Here is a 12,015-nt window from a genome sequence, read left to right as displayed (position 1 = left end):
TTTTTAGTTTGCTTTATCTCATTCTAGTGGTTTTCTGGCCTGCAGCTCTGCTCTCTTCAGCCCGGTATCGAGGCAGCAGCAGCAGCTCTTTCCAGTGAAAAAGCTCTGACAAAACCACCTGTGCTCAACCAGCCTGCGCCATATGGCAGACGGACACACCTAGCGACTGGCTTGTGAACCTGGCAGAACACTTAGCGGCTAAAACACCAGATAAATCATCAGGAGTTGGTGAAGCTGAAAAAAAGCTGAAAGGAGTTTTCAGGTAGCCAGAAACATGACTCAATATGAAATCTGATTTATTTATCCATCTAAAACTTTTATTAAAATGTTAAAATACCAGTGTTCCATAACTTGTTACGTTGCCCTCAAGCGTCCACAAAATCATGGAATGAGGCTCAATCTTTTTTTTTTCTTCGTTGGATAATGCAAAACATTATTCTACTTGCAAGTATAGAGGGATATGTTTTGCTATGTAGTTACAACTGTCACTCACTGTACTCATCTTCCCTTCTAAATATATATATATACAGTATATATAATTTCTCTCCTCGTCTTTGTGTGTCCTTCTGAGAATCGCGGTAACAGAAATAACTTGTGCTCTCGCTCCTCGACAAGTAATCCTCCCTCTTGTCGGAGCTGGATGCCCGGGCAACTTTTTGGCAAGGACAACTTTGCATGCCAGCGTCAACACCGTAGCTGATCCCGGGATAATAGAGTTGGACACTCACTGTTTGATACCACAACACACACACACACACACACACATATGCACACAGATGATCATGTGCAGCTGAATCACACTCTCTTTGCCAAATGCTGAAACAGCAGTTTTGTGGCAGCAGAAGCAGCTTTTGGGAGAGCACTGCTTTTGGGGTTTCCTGCGAGACCACTTCCAGCAGCTGTGATGTTGTGTGTGAATGTGTGTAAAGTTTTTTTAGTTTTTACTCCGTCTCATTTATTTTCTCTGTTTTAAGATGCTCCGTTTTTTCTTCCCTTATTCTGCAAATTCAACATTTGATGCCAGATGCTTTAAGTTGCAGGCGCTTGTTCGCCTGGTGCATAAATACGCCCCGCACGAAATTACACGTGTTTACAATGGAGCAGGAAATTTGTGAGCGTGTCTATTTGAGGGAGAACCACTCGGCTCTCTGTGTCTAACGAATTTCCTCCCCATCATTAACGACAGGTAGAGATGAGGCTAATGCAATCAAATCCTTCCAGTATAATCACAACTCTCCGCAGCGGCTGAGCCCAGCTAGGCACATACTGTAGATGAAAAGAAGCAGCTCATTAGGAGTCCTTGTAAACGCTGGCATCATCAGGATGATCCAGTGAGAGGGGATGCGCAGGATACGTGAGACAGGTTGAAGCTGGCAGCTCTAAAGTCAGTTGTTTTCATTTTCATTTGGCAAAATATATAGTGGTAATCAGCCTGTTGTTGTTTAATGTCTTACATTGGAAATGTGTGAGTTTGCAGCATGTTTGCAGCATGGTAGTGTGAAAGGAGGAGAAAGAGGAGCGAGTTGGACCCTGTATGTTTGTGCTGATCTCTCACCTGTTAAAGTTCATTTTGGCAAGTTCATAGGAGTTGTTATTACAATCAATGAAGGGAAAAAATGAAGGGAAAAACATAGAAAACATTAGAACAAAAATCTAAATTGAGATTAAGTTTTGTCTTTTATAACTCCCATAATACAAGACACAGCATACATGGAGGTGAAAGGTAATTCTCCACAGGTCAGGGTGAAGGTCACATATAAAAACACAATAAGACACTTAAAGATGCATAATACATTTAACATTATTATCCATTTTTTATTATTTTATTTTTATTTATCCTTTATATAACAAGGAAGTTCACAAATACCCTGATCCTGGTCAAGATTAAGAACCATTATTAGTATTTCAATTTTAAAATAAGGAATGGATGCATATTTATTTATAATACAGTATCTCCATCATTTGCAGAGCCAACGTAATTAATACACATCACTGACTGGAACCTTTTTCTCGTTAACAAATTACACCCATGCGTCATTTTTGTGTAAAAGAGCGCATGTCAACATCAAAAAGTTTTACGTTACATAATTCGAATAATACTTTGAAGATCATTGTTAATATGAAACATCCGAAGCCTTTAATGTATGATGCTGTCAGCAGAGTTTGCACTATAAAAGCAAAGTGGCGATTTTTCAAACGTGCTGTGACAGATTTAAAGCAAAGCAATGACTTGTGTGCTGATGTAATGCGAGAAAAGACGGACATGATTGTATTAAAGTCACAACAGCAGGAGGCCTGAACTTTCTCCCCTCCGCCTCCCTCCCTCCCTCTCTCCCTCTCTCTCTCTCTCTCTACTAGTTGTAGGAATCTGTTTTAGTCAATCTTGTCTGCATATTGTGCGGTCAAAGCAGCAGACATTCCTCAATTATACATTGGGTTGTGTTAGAGAGTGTGTCTGCTGCACAAATCTTCTCCGCCCCTCGAAAAGAAACGGGCCTGGAGCTATTCCCATCCGCAGATGCAAGCTTATTCACTGTGGTTTACTTTTTATTTATGGACTTACAATCATCTACCCACATTAAAAAAAATATAAGCAGAACCACATGTTTACATGGAGTGAGACGGTATCTGCAAGCAGGGAAGGAAGTTCCTTAGGAAATAGTTCTCAGCGTGAATAACCTGCACCTGCACCCAGCTTCCAGCCCTCTCCTCCTCCTCCTCCGCCTCCTCCTCCTCCTCCTCCTCCTCCTCTCTTCAGTCTGTTTCCTCACATCTCCATTAGTCATCCTATTCTGGCTGGAGCTAACCCTCCTTTGCCCGTTTGGGGAGTGCATGCAATACCTGTTTGTCGCACAAGCTGTGTGGGAAAATGACAAAGTTCTGTCACTGCTGTGTGGGCTCGGGAGAGAACTATTGGAGCGTATTAGACAGTAATTGCATCGGTGTTTAGAGAAGGAGATGAGTTGATAGAGGCACATCATTCTTACTTAGCCTGTTTCATCCTTTTTAAAAATAAACTGGATTAAAGTCTCTTATCGGAGAGCGAAAATCCATCGACTCTCTGCAAAAATCTCTGTACAGTCAGCGCCGACTTAATCCTGCTCCCCAGACATCTGACGAAGCACACAACACCGTCTGAATCTTACACAACAAATTTGTAATTAAACTATTGAAAAACTTCCCTCGAGACGTTTCCCTGGAGGTGGCAAACTGCTTCATTTCGCCCATAATTTACTGTAAAAAGTGAGTGAAGGGGGAAGCCAGTGCTCGGCAGGACTCATAATTCTGAGTGGTTCTCTGAGCCATGAATGTTTCAGCCAGAGGTGGCGAATGTCCCTGATGCTATTTCTGAATCCTGTCGTCAGGAAACCTCCGCGTACTCCAGCTACCAATGGCTCGACTCTGCCAGAGTTTTTGTGTAACCCCCCCAGCCTCAGCCAGCACATGCCCCCTGGGATGAAGACGGTCACTCGTTATGAAATTAATTGATTTTATTTGTGGTTGAGGACAAATTCCACATGTCTCCCAGATATTTCTTGTTACTGTCGAGATGATGCCGTGTTGTTTTAGATGCTGCATATCATGTCGTATGTTTTTGCTGAAGCGGGCAGAATGTGACAGGAAGCTGACGGCACCGGGCAAAGCAGATAGTAAAATCAACACCTGTTCGGCCTTTGGACAAATTGCCATCCAAAATGTCTGCCCAGCAGGATGTGAGAATAATGATTGTGGCCACTCATCCTCATGTGTGTGTTGTTGGTTGATTGTGCAATGTGTGTGTGTGTGTGTGTGTGTGTTGTGACTGTGGCTGAGCCTGGGCTTGTCTGTGTCTACATATATCTAGGGTTGTATGGAACTGATCCCAGTGTCTGTGGTTACTCTCACTGGGCAGTTCCCCCAGTTGAGTTTGTGGCGAAATGTGAACAAGGCAAATATAGGCTTGTTTTTCCTGTACAAAGCTAACTTTAGCTTTCTTGAGGCGGACGGATGTTTGAATAGTTGTGCAAAAGCTGGGCTTGGCTGTTCAGTTTTGTGGTTGAAAAATGAATGGGGCCACACCAGATGGAGTCGGCCTATTCACTGCAGTGGTTGTTTGCTTCTTTGCGAATTGTAAATCTTGGTATTTGGCATCAGGTTCTCATGTTAGGCTTGGTCGGGTACATAACACAAGTACAGGAAGAGGAGTCCAGAAAAGTATGATTATTTTAAAACAAGCCAGTAGAAAGAGGCAGGTGACCGAACTAGTGAGGTGCAGGATGCAGAGCAGAAGTCACAGACGTACATGTACAGTGTGCTGTGAAATCATAGTAACAATGCAAGAAAAAAAAATTATGATTAAATCCTGACCAATTTATTGGTTGGCTGATGTAAACATTAATGTTTACATCCTATTTAAAAAAACGTATGTTTATTTTCTTAATTCAAGAAAAAAAATTGATAAAATATGTATATATATTCTAAATAGGTAGATATATCATTAGCAAGATTTTTAGACCCTAAATATCCATATCGATCAGGCTCTGTTCAAGATGCACCTTTGCTCCTATTTTTTATAATTGCCAAAAGGTCATACACACACACACATTAACATCAGAAGATATTTACTCTCATTTTTAATAGACACGCTGTTAAATTACATACTCATCTTTTTGTGCACTTGACGTTTACTTTGCCATAATTTGTCACGAGAAAAATGGAGGGACCTTTTTCCTCAGATGTGTTGGACATCTCTCTACTTGAGTTTGTCTGGATTTAGCAAATGCTTCTCATGAATTATTGTCTTCGTCTGGTTCAGTTATTGCAACAAGATCCCCAAACAAAAGTGGAGGTTTCATGACAACATACTTCAAAAATGAAGCCTCAAGTTATTCTCTACATTTTTAACCCCACTAATGAAAAGTGTCTGAGGTAAGTCAGGATGTCTGAGCTGCAGGTTCTGTCTAGAAAATACCAATATTCCAAAGAAAGAGAGAATGAGACAACAATTCAGTTTGGCACAATTAAGAATGTGTGAATGTATTTGATTGGTTGAACTTTCTGGATACATGTGGCCCTACGTGTATGCTTGAAATCGGCTTAAATAGAAATGATAATTTAACCTTTCCATAAAAGCCTTTGCACTTAGTGATAGAACATCATCGCCCCTGTTGTTCTGACATTGAATGTGGAGTTGCTGTGTTGATGCTGAATGTTTGTTTGTTGGATCATCTCTCTATCGCCTGGTATTTTAAATCATAAGTCACTCTTTTAACCTTCTATCTCCTTCACGGCTTTGCTCTAAATTGTTCTTTTACCTTTATCTCTTCCTACACGCTCTTTCCGATATGTGAACCAACCTGTGCAGGTTTACACACACACACACACAGACACACACACACACACACACACATACAAGAGACCCACACTCCCTCATGCACACTAATGCAATGTCGCCTCAGTGATAGAATCAGTGTGAGGCTGTATATCCCCAAGCAAACTATTTTTTGTTTTTTTTAACGACACACTGGCACACACACAAGGGCAAGCAAACCCATGCACGCAAGTAAACACATACACACACATACACACACACACACACACACACACACACACACACACACACACACACAAACACACACGGAGGGAATAAATCCCCTCCCTGTGCACCAGCATAGAACTGCTGCAAACAAAGATTAGAGAAAACACTTTTATGTGCCTCTGCTTTTTATTTACTCTCGGCCGTGGGTGCGGGCTCGGTGTGACGGGTCCTGCAAAAACTCTGTCCAAGCTTGAGAATCCCGAGTCCACCGTACTGGCTGAAGTTGAAGCTTCTATTCTTATAAGCAGAGGAGTATTTTGTGAATAATCACACTCATTAGGGAACTGTAGCCTGGACTCTCCATAATCAGCCCTGATGCACTGGACACAAAGACACGGAGCTTCAAAGACCTCAGGCCCGTTCTGTAGTTGCAGTAATGACAATACAGCAGTAATGTCAGTAATGATACTTTGATGATGCCAATTATACACAGCCCTTAGTGCACCCTTCACCCATCTCTCGCTTCCTCTCCTCCTCCCTATTACTTATGAGGCTCTTTCTGTCTCCCACCGAACTTATAAAATCCCGGAATGGAAGGGGAGACTTTTTATCTGTATTGTACATGTTAGATGGGGCGGCTCTAGGTCATGAGATGGTGTGTGTGGTCCACTAAGCAGACGGTCGGTTGTTCGATCCCCTGCCACTCCAGACTGGATACTGAAACCCAAATTGCCCCTGAAGGCTGTGTGTGAAAGGTGTGATAGAAAAGCACTGCACTATATGAGTGTGTACATGAATGGGTGAATGCGACTTGTACTGTAAAGTGCTTTGAGAGGTCGATAAGACTAAGTCCTATATGACTTAGTCTTATCGTAATTGTAATTGTGTCCATTTACCTTAAATTAATAGGACAAAATTGAAGAGAATAAAAAAAGAAAAAGGAGGCTCTCTCCTTCTGGATCCCAAATCTTGAAACAATCTCATTGTTTCTTGAGAAAGTATGAAACCCCTTTGAATAGCATGCAGCTGTCGACCTCTACCAAAAAGTTCCTTCTCCACAAAAGAGGCAACTTCCTCCAAGTCAGCTTGTGGCTCTTTCTTTAGAATAGACTTTTCCTTGCACAATCTTCTCAAAGTTATGCTTCTTATGATAATGTGGTGCTGATGTGCCAAAGATGCAATAATCCATCCATCTATCATAGTCCAAAATTAAGACTCTACTCTTCTAAAATGTGTAATATTAGAGCGTTATGATTATAATCTCAGTGGCCCTAATATGTCATGAACAAAACCTCGTCATCCACCGTCATAGTGCTCACAGTCCTTACTGTCAGATCTGCTTAAAAGTCAAGAAATCCTAACAACTGGTAATTGAGCATCCAACGGTTGAGTTTTTTCTCTGGCTATCTTCTCCCTTTGTCTGTCTCTTCAGAGACAGTCTGTGCTTAATATGTATGTGTGTTCTGCCTCCTGTGTTGTTTGTCAGCTTATTTTGAATTTCGTATTTGTTGATAGTGTCTGTTTGCATAACTGAGGTCAGTCAATGTTCTCTGGGCGACAGAGGATATATTTAGTCCAGTCAGAATGCTTCTGTTTACTTGTGCGTGTTTGAAGAATCTCGTACTCCTTGTTTACAGAATCAGAGGCAGCTCGGGCTTGTAGCTGCACACATGGCTGCGTGTGTGTGAACAGTCCACACATGTGCTGAAGTATCTGTATAATATGTGGTCATGTGATGTGTGTGCACCTGACAGTGCCCACCCTCCTTCATCGGCATGATGTAGGAGCTGCTAACATGCTTGCAGTGTTTGTACTGGTCCATCTGGGGGCCAATTCCTGGTCACACCAGGAAGAACGACGCCCTCATGCCAACAGTGGGGCCACAGTGGATGGGTGGGGGGTCTTCTTCAAGGTGGGCCTGTGGTTGGAGCTGGTTTGAACTGGGGGAAAGTGCTGTAGTATTTCAGGATCAGTGAGCAGGACGCACAAGATCATAAATAGAGTTTTTATTGCTGAGCCACAAAGCTCAGTGAGCCGGGGTCTTCTAGCAAGATCTCAGCAGTGATTGATGGTTCCCATGAGGTGAGGGAGGAGGTTGTGCAGTGGCTGGGTGCTGGGAGATAGGGCCACATGAGACAGCCGAAACAGTGGACATGGCAAGACTGGCAAATTCTCCCGCCCTCCCTCCCTCCCTCTCCTCCCCCCAGGGGTTACCCCCTGACAATGTCCCGGCCCGAGTCATCCCACAGATCTCTGTGAGCGCACACAGCGTGGGCTCTTGTCTCGCACAGCTTCTAGCAAGAGCTGAAAGAGTCTTGAAAGTCTCTGCAGGACATTCAGTACAAACACACTCAAATACGTGCAGGTGAAAGCTCTGAACACCTTTGGTCCTGGTGAGCTTATAACCAGCAGGGGGATTCACGGCCACTATACTTACAAGTAGCTTGTTCATTCACTCCAGGCACCCAAAGTGCAGGACATCCAGGGTGTTGGTTTATAGAAACAGCCTCAGACAGGATATCAATTTCTTTCTCTGTCCAATAACACTGTTGCAACTTTTATTAGAGCGCTATTAGAGAGCACCTTAAGAGAGAACCCTTGAAAGACCCTGCTTTTTTTGTTAACATTAAAAAAAATTCAAAAATCATATTAAATGGAATTCACATCCAGACTTTTTTTTTTTCAAATTTTGTCTCATTAAATGTAGTCGGAAAACATATTTGCACTCACTAGTATGACAAAGTTCCCCTTGCATAAACAAGCTCACAATCAGAAATGATGATGATATTGCATCTGCCCAGACTAGGGTCATATTGCTTACATAGGTCGCCCACTAACGTAAGCTCTATTTATTTGAATTTCACTAAAAACAACAATAACTGTTAGCATCCGGAGCTAAACATTGTCAGGTCTGTTCCAGGCTGGTCGTCTGTGCCAGGCTGGTCGCTATTTTAATGGTGATGCTTACTCTGAAGAAAGCTAAGCCTTATCACACAAATTGCCAACAAGAGGTCAAGACCCACTATTGCAGGTCAAAAACTGGACGTACTTTTTATCTCCTAAAACATGAATAATGTTGGGGGTAGTTGTATGTTCTATAAGCAACCGACCCTTCATTACAGAGCGTTGTGAGGGATGCTTTGTATGTTGCGTTCTGTAGGTCTTCAATCAGGGGTTTGTTTTTACAACGATTCTAATTTGGGGTGCGTAACTGAGCAGTTTGGCAGGCGTGCGCGGAGGCTGCGTGGTCGAGGACCACAGAGATTTTTTTTCATTCGGTGCCAGAGAGCGGCGATGCTCGAAGCTTTTGAGAAAACATCTGATGGAGCCTCTTGAGTGCTCCCAGATTGGCAACATGAATAGCAGCTTTCATAGAGGCTGCTAGCCCTAATGTGTTTTTTAACTGTGTGTGTGTGTGTGTGTGTGTGTGTGTGTGTGTGTGTGTGTGTGTGTGTGTGTGTGTGTGTGTGTGTGTGTGTGTGTGTGTGTGTGTGTGTGTGTGTGTGGAACAGAGAGTATTTTCATGCATGTAGGTATGTATGCATCACAGACTCCACTTCAACTCATTTTGGTCTCTCTCTCTCTCTATGTGCCTGTATGTGTGTGTGTGGCTTCAGTATTAACATAAATAACTGGAGGCGGAGGCGATGAGCCAGCAGCAGAAATGCACAGCTGGGTGTATTTCAAAGACTTTTTTATCTTTCTTCCAATGCTGATGTCTCCAACCTTCACAGTGCCACTGTGGACCCACCTTTTCATTTATTTACAGAGACAGTAGCTGCATATGAAACAAACAGCTCCTCTTTGTGGGGAAGTCCGTCCTGCGAAGGCTTCCTCCTCACACCACATGAGCTCTGCTGGAAAACCTGAGGTGTTCCAGCTGCAGCCTCATTTGACAGAAATGTGGTTGCTCCCTGCTGACCCCCATCATATCCATCACTTAGGTCTTTATAGTTGTGCAGACATAATGGAAGAGAGAGGTGTTCCCAGCTTGAGCTCTCATACCTTATATCCAATGCAGCTGCTGCTACTCAGTTGTGTCTGTATTTTAGCTATTCTAATTTGAACTTTTATGTTTGCTTGCTTATGGCTGCTTCACGTGTTACATACTCCTGGGCTGCACACAGAGGCTGCACAGATACTGCTGCTACTGCTACTGCAGGAGCGAGCATGGGGTGAAGTGAAGGGGCTTGACAGAGGGGCCTCACTGGTCCTCAGAGAGCCGCACTGCAGCCCTCTGTCTCCCCCAAGTGGCGCGTGATCACACCCCAGGACCACCACCACTTGGTCTGAACTCTGTGCAGAGGGGAACATGTATGCAGTGGTGCCCAGCACTGTATTCTTCTGATGTCTTCATGTGCACGTGCAGGAGGTGACACTGTGTTCGGAAGGGCGATGACAAGCCCGACTTGCATCACACAGGAGTGGGGTCAGATTCCGCACACTCCTCTACAAAGCTTTTGGAATCGGGGGTATTTTTGCCAGTGTGTCCCCGGTGGCTATCAAGTTTTAACAGGGCGGCTTTGTATGCAGGTTGAGTCAGGTCAGACCACACTGGGGAAAAACAATACCTCCATCAGTACACATGGCCTCACTCCTGTTTCTCACCGAGTTGCACATGCTAATGCAGGGATGCCTTGGAAAGGGAGAGAGCATCTGATGTATACTCTAGAGAAAACTTGTGGTTTGACGCCTTAGATGTAAAATAAACCTGTATTATATAGAAATATAGATCCGTCCTCCTGCCCGGTATGTTGTCTCTCTCTCTACAGCTGCCTCATGAATTTCTTCTTCTATCACAGGTATGAAACGTCCGTTCAGCACATCAGCTCTGCCCAACACCGACCTGGACAGGAGGGGGTTCGGTGCAGCACTGGGAGTTCAGATGGACTTGGAGCCTTGCTGTGTAACCCAGGACGAGGGTGCAGTACCGGACGAGCACTCACCGGGGGGCGCCCTGCCTGCTGCACTCTGCAGACCCAAAAGGGAGAGGAAGCAGCGCAGCTACACGTTGTGTGAGGTCTGCAACATCCAGCTCAACTCAGCCGCACAGGCCCAGATTCACTACAATGGCAAATCCCATCAGAAGAGACTGAAGCAGATCAGCAATGGCAAGACGCCAAGCACCACAGGTAGGCCCCGGGTGCTGTTTGACCGACCGCTTGTTTGTTCATTGTTTTCAAAATTAGATATATACCCAGAACATTGGATAAAGTGCTCTGCGGCTGGACTGGTAACACTGTGTAGCACAATCGGGCCGTGCAGATTAACTGAATCCCACACACTGTTCACAGCACACTGTCACCAGCCTCCGTGGGCCAATTCCCCACGACTTGTATTCAATAGAAGTTAAACAAATTGGATTCTATTTGCTGAAATGTGTTCAGTGAGAGCCTTGGGCTGAGGACACACACACACACACTGTGGAACAGAACTGAACCAAGTCAGAAAGTGAGACGCTAATTAAGTGCCGGTTGTGTTTGGTGGTTGTGCTCCTGGAAGTGCGGCGGCTGTAGAGTGAGTTTGGACATTTTGTCATTCCAGTCACAGCCTCGATTAGGAATCTACTGCACGGGTTGCTCACACTCCTGCTCTCTCTCTTTCTTCAGCCTTGCCAAAAGGATGCACACCAAACTAAACACTTCAAAAAACACAAGAAAAGCTCCCTGTGATACAACAAGATCCAACACCCCTCTAAAAGCATGGATGTAGAAATTAAAAAAACACTTTGAAAGACCAGTTCTGGTTGTTAACTGTCCTGTGAGTGGATATTTAGTAGGGACAGGTCCCCTGTAGGCTGAGGGGTCACAGTAGGTGGCTGCTCAGTGTGTTTTCCATACTGAGAAACAAGAAGACTCCGAGTCCAACAGGTTTTGGAGCTGCAAGGCGTCTGTCTGAATTAACCAATCCCGTGGCCTCTACCTGCCCCACTGTCAACAGCCAGCAGGGACTCGTAGATAATTTGTCCTGATACAGTTTGTTCCATAGTCTGCATTTAAATGGGTGTGTCTTTGTTTTTTGGCATTCCTCCTGCCAACATTTAAAACTGGTATTTTCTCACATCTGCATATTTAATTTCTCAAAGGAAGAGGAATAAACGGGTCAATACGGTTCGATGTCATGTCCTGGAAATATATTTCTAAGGTGGACTGATGCTCAAAGAACTAGGCTTGTTCATCAGTGTCATTATTAAGACAGCTATGGGAGTATATGCAAACTCTAGGTATCTTTGACCAACACTCTTAATGACCAACCGCTCCAACATGACCGCTCAAACATCGAACAAGAGTAAGTTTATTCTTGCAGTATTTATTCTATTTCTAATAATGTTCTAGTAGATAAAGATGCCACCAACTACATTAAATACTAAAATGTGCTAATTCTCATGTTTTTTTAAGTTACAGTATGTAGTGCTCTACAAGAGAATACAACAACAATAAAACATCAATAAACAAAGCATGGTGGCCTCTATTCACCAATCTACTCGCCAGTGTCAA

The sequence above is a fragment of the Limanda limanda genome, chromosome 17 (genome assembly GCF_963576545.1).
Source record: "Limanda limanda chromosome 17, fLimLim1.1, whole genome shotgun sequence".
Lineage (NCBI taxonomy): Eukaryota > Metazoa > Chordata > Actinopteri > Pleuronectiformes > Pleuronectidae > Limanda > Limanda limanda.
Note: the sequence above shows the minus strand (reverse complement) of the source record.